Raw genomic sequence first — 9,272 nt, 5'->3', positions numbered from 1 at the left:
CTTTTTCATATGGCATTTGGAGCTTCATTTGTGTAGGGCAGGGGGAGCTCATACAGAGATGGACCTTCTTTGACTTAAAGGCTTTTTTTCTATAGATTATAAAATTAATGAACCAGATATCAGATAATGACTATCATTGCTTGGAACAAATATTCTGCCAGCAATTTCAAAACTCCCATTGTTTTAAATCTAAATCTCTCACAATTTTATATGTTGTTAATATTGTCAAAGGAAATCTCCCATAAAGACCACATAAGCTGAGCCAATGTTTAAGAAAGTGCATAAATTCGTAGATTTATCAGTAAGCGGTTAATACTTGTTGCCAAGAGAAGAAAAGAGGAAGTGGCCATTTTATCAGCATATCTCTGCTATCCGCAGATAAACAATGTTAGTTCTGTAGTTATTTTAAAAATCAGCCACGTGGTTCTGTCAAGTTGTTTTTGATTCTTCTTTCTCTTGCCCATTCCTCCGCCTTGTTTAATTTCTAAAGTCTTGCCTATAATACTTCCTTCCTCCTTTCTGTCATTTTGTACTTCTATTAGTAATGTTGTCACTGAAAACATTTTGGATGTTTTCACATTAAATGAGACAGAGGTGAAAACAGTGTTGTAGTAGTTCATATAAAAGTGCTAAAAACTATACACCACTCCCCTAAATGAATTACTGCATCCTTCACAAACGTGTGGCTAATACATCAAATTTCTTTAATTGTCCCTTCTCCACAAATTTTTCTTCAGCATGTATTGGGATGGGGTTAGAACCAGACCACCTCCCACCAGTTTGGCTCAGAAACAAGTTTAACATTTTTATATCCAAACTATTAAATGCCTCGTTTCCAATCCATGCAGCCTCTCAGATCATACCACAGCAAATCAAGCCAAATGCTCTTAATGTCTTTGACAGGGGCTTCTTTGAAAACCTTACTTGGAAAAGCCTGGGGGTAAGACCCAAAAGTCCATCTCTAACCCCCACCCCGAGACTCATTGTTGTGACAGGCTCTGGTTTTGCTTTTAAATAGCTGTGTCCCCCCCCTCCCAGAAAATTCAGACTGATAGGACTAATTAGCCTCCACCAAGCCCTGTTTTTCCAAGAGTTGGTTCCTCAAGAATTACTCTTTTGCTTCAGCTTTTGTCCAGGCTGGAGCTATGTTGTTGCCATTTTGAAATCCTGTTATCAATGTAATTGTCACCTTTTTGCCCCCGTCTCCGTTAGTGCCTACCCCGTCACTGTGTCCACTGTGTATATAGATTTGTGGTCTGACTATTATGCTCTCTGTGTTTGAGGAAACGAAACATAATCTAGCAAAGGTCGCATATAAATAATCTGTTTGTCTTTAAGGTGCCACAACTCTTTTGCTTATTTTTCTTTCTACAGAAACAGGCTGCCTCTTTGAAAGATGAAATGTTATGTAACAAGTAAACAACTAATGTTGTTCTGTCCTAATCCAGATATAGCAACACTAGAGGAAATCCAAGAAAGAAGAAGAGAAAAAACCAGGATGTTGTCTCTGAAATGAGTATTAAACTCATTTATTGATATCTATATGTTATCTCATGCTCAAATATTAAAAGGAATTCATTACCACATATTTTTAATGTTTGAAATAAAGATGTAAACATATGTTGATGAAGACTGAACAGTTAATCTTGTGTGTAAAATATTCAGACCATGGAGTGCTTTCCCATTTTCTCTGAACCTTTGCACTTTATTCTGACAGACCTCTGTTGCATTCAGTGCCCTGTGCTCACTTCCATCTTTTGATGATCTGGCCCAACAGGTTTCTCTGTTTGGAAACTGTGAGCAAACCTTGAAAACAGAAGCAGCTTGCTAGGTTCTCTGGCTGGATTGCTGGACTTTCAACAGCTGCACGGCAAGTGGGAAGGAGAAGTCATTTTCCACAGGCAGCTTTAGTTCTACTTGTCCTGTCACTCTTGGGAAGCCAAGAGCCCTATCAGTTGCAAGATGGCAACCCTAGTTAAAATACATTTTCATTGGTCTGGCTGCAGAGCCGGACCTTGGGAGTTCAGTTCCCCACTGTGCTTCCTTGACGGGCTGGACTCGATGGTGCACAGGGTGTCTTCCAACTTTGCAGTTCTAAGATTATGATGATGATGATGATTAAAAAATGGGAAGCCAGTGAAAGTCAACAGTATGTTACAAACAATTATCAAGGATAAAGGCCAGTGGGGAAGCACTGACGTGTTTTTCTGTTAGTCACTGTCTCTACCCTGAGACTAACACAGCTTGTGCCAGAGTTAGAACCCTCTTGCACAGAATCTCCCAGCATGAACAGTCAAAATGCAACCTAAGTTAAATTACTGAAGTTTGAATATTGGTCTATTTCCTATGACCATTTTGGCAACTACAACAAGCCACACTACTTCGAATAGTCCTGATATAACCTATATGTTTATGTTGAATTGTCAGTAGCACCTTTACCAAATTCATGTTTCTCCCCCTTAACATTCAAAAGAATCTTTTCGGTAAGAGAACTACAACTCCCAGAATACCTGCAACCTAATTATGTGGATGACAATTCCCAGAAACTCCCAGGCAGTATTTACAGACAATGTATAACCTGTCCAGTGTTTTCACTTGTAAAATCAAAAGTGTTCAAGAGGAAACATGTTTGTAGCTCTGACACCCTAGTGGACTACTATTCCCAGAATCCCCAGAACAAGATGTCAGATTAAAGCAAAGCAAAGCGTGCTGCTTATATACCACCCCATAGTGCTTCAAGCACTCTCTGTGCGGTTTACAAGTTAATTATGCAGGCTACACATTGCCCCACCCCCCGCAAGCTGGGTACTCATTTTACTGACCTCGGAAGAATAGAAGGCTGAGTCAACCTTGAGCCGGCTACTTGGGATTGTGAGCGCAGTTTTGGCTGCAGTACAGTGGTTTAACCACTGCGCCACCCACCTGATTATTGAAGTCCCCCCCCCCCCGGTAATATCTGGGCAAAGTTTTGTGTTATTCTTGGTTATTTACTCCAGTTACAGAGCTACTATTCCTAGAGGCCAGCTGGGATATGGCCCAGCCAATTATTTAAGATTGGAACTCAGCAGTATCCAAGCCAAATTTGATGGTTTTTTTCAGCTCTTCACAATTGTTAAATTACTGGAAAACAAAACACACAACCTTTCTGCTGCATTTACAAGATAAAATACTGTACAGTATCTCTGCCCTTTTTTCATGAGGTTGGAGGCAATGTACATGATTCCTCGCCCTCATTGCCATTCATTTTAACCTCGCAAGTCAGGAGTGGAGGAAGATGCTAGGCTGAAAACTGTCCCTGGCCCAAGGTGACTCACTAAGCTTCATGATGGACTTGGGGATGGAACCCTGGCCGCCTCCTTCCTAAGTCAACAACAATGCTGGCCTCAGTGGAGTTGGATATTATAGCCTGTAATGCTCAAGGATTGATGTCTAGAGATGATCAAATAATCAGCCAATAGGAGGGAAGGACAAAGATCACAATTGCCCACTGACCAATTCAACATTTTCAGTATTAGCGCAGGTGTGAGCAATCTGAGAAGTCTGGGGCCAAAGTTTCACTTCCAGCCACTGCCATTGTCTATACCTGGCCCAGACATGGCTGTTTTTAGCCATTTTACACCTAATTGTTGAGTAGAAACATTTTGGTGTTGGAGAGGGAAGAGTCATGGCTCATGCACACATGTGCATACACACACACCTACAACCTTATGCAAAACTTGCCACTCCCCAAAGCTGCTATGAGTGGAAATAATTTTTAAAGCGAGAATAATGGGTAGGTTCTGCGCTGGCCTTGGATCCATTAAAATGCCCCTGAGGGTGCATATGGCTTGTCCTGTCCTTGATGTAGTGGAAGGTGTCCCTTTCACAAAAAGAAAAGGCATCATTAATCTGCTGCTCTGGCAAAGAAGGACCACCTTACTCACTCTCTCTCTCTCTCTGAAATACTCATATCTGAATCCACTTTGATTTCTCACTCTTTCTCCACTCCTAGCTCGGTATGCCTACACTTTTACTACAAAAAGCTCCAGCTCTAGCTGTCCTACAGAATTGCATAAAATGATGGAAATCAATATGTGCTGGAAAAGCATTTTATTCCAAGTGTGGGCGGTGATGATTTAACCTGCATTTGCTCACAGCTACAAGCAGCCCTTTGTAGGCCATGTTATTCCATGTCCTCCAGCAGCAACTATTTTAATATTTTATAATACGTTTTGCTAAATAAAAAGAATATCACTATCTTACAAGTTCTTCTTTGCATTGGTGAGCCTGTTTTCTCACAGGCAAAAATTTCATTTGGTAAGGCAGGGAAACCTCCATCTAATCTAGTTTTCCTTTATTGTTAAAGACGACCTGCTGTCCTAACGCATCTTTAACTCTCCTGACAGGGCATCCTTCTCTTGTATCTTCATTGTCTGTGAGGTGGAGGGGCATTACCACATGTTTGGCTTCTATATAAACAGCTCTGGGTCCAATTTCCAGACTGGCTGCCTTCTGTCCATTTCCTGCAATACAGAATCATCTATTTCTTTCTGAAGCAGACTTCAGCTGAAGTTTCTTATACCTTTGGTGGTGGGCGGGGGTGAGATGAAAATACACAGTAGAACTAGAAGACAAAAAGCTTGTCCTATTTGTTGCCAAAAATGAAAGAAAAAACCATGGTATAACAAATCCAAAAATTCTGCATGTCCTTTTAAAATGAAGCTGGACTCCTGAGAGGAGTCCAGCTTCATTTTAAAAGGTCATGCAGAATTTTTGTTTAAAAACACTGTATGAGGGAGGGGGAAGCCATGGCCCTCTAGATGTTGCACTACAACTACCATTATCCTTGACAGTTTACCACAGAGGCTGCAATAGCAGTACAACAACTTCTGGAAGCCTACAGGTAAGTCATTATCAAATTTAATTCTTCTGCACTTCTCTACTGCCACTGTTATTTTCTTCACAACTACCAAGTCCAGCTTAAAGCTCAAAGGTAAAAACTGTCAGTATTACCTACATTCCTCTTCATGGATTGCTGCCTTGTCGTGGCGAAGGGGCTTGAGTAACTCAGAGAAACTATGGGCTATGCCGTGCAGGGACACCCAAGACGGACAGGACATAGTGGAGAGTTCCGACTAAACGCAATCCACCTGGAGTAGGAAATGGCAAGCCACTCCAGTATCTTTGCCAAGAACGCCCCATGATCAGAAACAAAAGGCTAAAAGATATGACGCTGGAAGATGGGCCCCTCAGGTCGGAAGGCGTCCAACATGCTACTGAGGAAGAGCGGAGGACAAGTACAAGTAGCTCCAGAGCTAATGAAGTGGTTGGGCCAAAGCCGAAAGGACGCTCAGCTGTGGACGTGCCTGGAAGTGAAAGGAAAATCCAATGCTGCAAAGAAAAATACTGCATAGGAACCTGGAATGTAAGATCTATGAACACTGGGAAGCTGGAGGTGGTCAAACAGGAGATGGCAAGAATAAACATCGACATCCTGGGCATCAGTGAACTAAAATGGACAGGAATGGGCGAATTCAGCTCAGATGATTATCATATCTACTATTGTGGACAAGAATCCCGTAGAAGGAATGGAGTAGCCGTCATAGTCAACAAAAGAGTGGGAAAAGCTGTAATGGGATACAATCTCAAAAATGATAGAATGATGTCAATACGAATCCAAGGCAAACCATTCAACATCACAATAATCCAAGTTTATGCACCAACCAGCATTGCTGAGGAGACTGAAATTGAACAATTCTATGAAGATCTACAACACCTTCTAGAACTGACACCAAAGAAAGATGTTCTTCTCATTCTAGGGGACTGGAATGCTAAAGTAGGGAGCCAAGAGATAAAAGGAACAACAGGGAAGTTTGGCCTTGGAGTTCAGAACGAAGCAGGACAAAGGCTAATAGAGTTTTGTCAAGAGAATAAGCTGGTCATCACAAACACTCTTTTCCAACAACACAAGAGGCGACTCTATACATGGAAATCACCAGATGGGCAATATCGAAATCAGATTGATTATATTCTCTGCAGCCAAAGATGGAGAAGCTCTATACAGTCAGCAAAAACAAGACCTGGAGCTGACTGCGGTTCTGATCATCAGCTTCTCATAGCAAAATTCAAGCTTAGACTGAAGAGAGTAGGAAAAACCACTGGGCCACTCAGGTATAATCTAAACCAAATCCCTTATGAATACACAGTGGAAGTAAAGAACAGATTTAAGGAACTAGATTTGGTGGACAGAGTGCCTGAAGAACTTTGGATAGAGGCTCGTAACATTGTCCAGGAGGCAGCAACGAAAACCATCCCAAAGAAAAGGAAATGCAAGAAAGCAAAGTGGCTGTCCAACGAGGCCTTAGAAATAGCAGAGAGGAGAAGGGAAGCAAAATGCAAGGGAGATAGGGAAAGTTACAGAAACTTGAATGCAGACTTCCAAAGAATAGCAAGGAGAGACAAGAGGGCCTTCTTAAATGAACAATGCAAAGAAATAGAGGAAGATAACAGAAAAGGAAAGACCAGAGATCTGTTCAGGAAAATTGGACATATTAGAGGAACATTTTGCGGAAAGATGAACATGATAAAAGACAAAAATGGGAGGGACCTAACAGAAGCAGAAGACGTCAAGAAGAGGTGGCAAGAATACACGGAGGAATTATATCAGAAAGATGTGGATATCCCGAACAACCCAGACAATGTAGTTGCTGACCTTGAGCCAGACATCCTGGAGAGCGAAGTCAAGTGGGCCTTAGAAAGCCTGGCTAACAACAAGGCCAGTGGAGGTGATGGCATTCCAGTTGAACTATTTAAAATCTTGAAAGATGATGCTGTTAAGGTGCTACATTCAATATGCCAGCAAGTTTGGAAAACTCAACAGTGGCCAGAGGATTGGAAAAGATCAGTCTACATCCCAATCCCAAAGAAAGGCAGTGCCAAAGAATGCTCCAACTACCGTACAATTGCACTCATTTCGCACGCTAGCAAGGTTATGCTCAAAATCCTACAAGGTAGGCTTCAGCAGTATGTGGACCGAGAACTCCCAGAAGTACAAGCTGGATTCCGAAGAGGCAGAGGAACTCGAGACCAAATTGCTAACTTGCGCTGGATTATGGAGAAAGCCAGAGAGTTCCAGAAAAATATCTACTTCTGCTTCATTGACTATGCAAAAGCCTTTGACTGTGTGGACCACAGCAAACTATGGCAAGTTCTTAAAGAAATGGGAGTGCCTGACCACTTTATCTGTCTCCTGAGAAACCTATATGTGGGACAGGAAGCAACAGTTAGAACTGGTCATGGAACAACTGAGTGGTTCAAAATTGGGAAAGGAGTACGGCAAGGCTGTATATTGTCCCCCAGCTTATTTAACTTATATGCAGAATACATCATGCGGAAGGCTGGACTGGAAGAAACCCAAGCCGGAATTAAGATTGCCGGAAGAAATATCAACAACCTCCGATATGCAGATGATACCACTCTGATGGCAGAAAGTGAGGAGGAATTAAAGAACCTTGTAATGAGAGTGAAAGAGGAGAGTGCAAAAAACGGTCTGAAACTCAACATCAAAAAAACTAAGATCATGGCCACTGGTCCCATCACCTCCTGGGCAATAGAAGGGGAAGATATGGAGGCAGTGTCAAATTTTATCTTCCTGGGCTCCATGATCACTGCAGATGGAGACAGCAGCCCTGAAATTAAAAGGCGCCTTCTTCTTGGGAGGAAAGCGATGACAAATCTGGACAGCATCTTGAAAAGCAGAGACATCACCTTGCCAACAAAAGTCCGAATAGTCAAAGCTATGGTTTTTCCTGTCGTGATGTATGGAAGTGAGAGCTGGACCATAAAGAAAGCAGACCGCCGAAGAATTGATGCCTTTGAATTGTGGTGCTGGAGGAGGCTCTTGAGAATCCCCTGGACTGCAAGGAGAACAAACCTATCAGTTCTAAAGGAAATCAACCCTGAGTGCTCACTGGAAGGACAGATCCTGAAGCTGAGGCTCCAGTACTTTGGCCATCTAATGAGAAGAAAAGACTCCCTGGAAAAGACCCTGATGTTGGGAAAGTGTGATGGCAAGAGGAGAAGGGGACGACCGAGGATGAGATGGCTGGACAGTGTCTGCGAAGCAACCAACATGAACCTGACACAACTCCGGGAGGCAGTAGAAGACAGGAGGGCCTGGCGTGCTCTGGTCCATGGGGTCACGAAGAGTCGGACACGACTAAACGACTAAACACACACACACACATTACCTACATTAACACACACAATTCCTCTGTGATATTCTTTCACCTTCATATTTAATATTATCTTCTTCTCTCCCTCTTGATGTTTAAGTGAATCCCCAGTCTTCAAACACCCACACCCACACATATTCCTCTCTTCTCTCCTCCTGCATCTTTGCCCAAGTCTAGTGTCTGTTTTCTGTCTCCTAAAGAATTTTTACAACAGAGCCCTGAAACAATATAAGCCAGTGATGGCAAACCTATAGCACGTGTGCCACAGTTGGCACATGGAGACCTCTCCCTCAGCACGCAAGCGGAGTGCTACTGTTAAGGGAGTGTGCGTCTGTGAATTTATCTTGTCTCTCGCAGAGTAAAGCGCAGATAAACGCACACAACAGCTTCTTCTTTTCAGCAGTGTATTTACAAATATATACAGGATATACATACATACATACAGCACTTCAGTGGCTCAGTATTCAAACCAGCAGCATGACATGCAGACATCAATATACAGGAGAAGAGAAAGACTGTACAGTGTTCATTTCTTAAATACAATTCTGGTATCAGTCTGGTCCAATCCCGTCTGAGGTGACTTCATGCACACAGGTGTGGCAATCTTCATGTTGCAGTGGATTGCATCAGCCAGGGATGAAGGAATGACGTCATCTTAATCTTGTTCTGCACACACACATATTATGTTCAGGCTATATAAAAATTATATACCTTAACAGCTACCCACACCACACCACACCACCCCCCACAGCCAAACCTCAAACTGCACTATCATCCACCTCTCCCTGCTACCTTCCTTGGTTGTGGCACTTGTGAATCAGTTCTTTTAAAGATCAGAGATAAGGCTGCTTTATTGTTTATGGCTGTAGAACAGCCTTGGGCAGTCAATCCAGCTTGTGAATGACTACTTCCGCCCGAGGTGGAAAGCTCCAATTAAGGTGGGAAGGAAGGTGCGAGAGAGGGACCGGTGGATTCATCAGCTTATTTAAATGTATGTAGAAAATTGAGGGAGGGAGGGAGTGTGTGTGTGTATGTGTGTATGAGAGAGAGAGAGAGAGA

At 42.6% G+C, this 9,272-nt stretch overlaps 1 long non-coding RNA gene across 1 annotated transcript; it reads right to left on the bottom strand.

Moving 5' to 3' along the window:
- Positions 1–2,966: 2,966 nt before the first annotated feature.
- Positions 2,967–8,526, bottom strand: LOC144583523 (uncharacterized). The gene is made up of 2 exons (XR_013537343.1): positions 8,229–8,526; positions 2,967–4,992 (listed from the first exon to the last, which is right to left on the bottom strand). It is a non-coding gene; the product is annotated as an uncharacterized LOC144583523 (long non-coding RNA).
- Positions 8,527–9,272: the final 746 nt, after the last annotated feature.

The sequence above is a fragment of the Pogona vitticeps genome, chromosome 1, assembly GCF_051106095.1.
Source record: "Pogona vitticeps strain Pit_001003342236 chromosome 1, PviZW2.1, whole genome shotgun sequence".
Classification (NCBI taxonomy): domain Eukaryota; kingdom Metazoa; phylum Chordata; class Lepidosauria; order Squamata; family Agamidae; genus Pogona; species Pogona vitticeps.
Note: the sequence above shows the minus strand (reverse complement) of the source record. Positions and strands in the feature narration are given on the sequence as shown.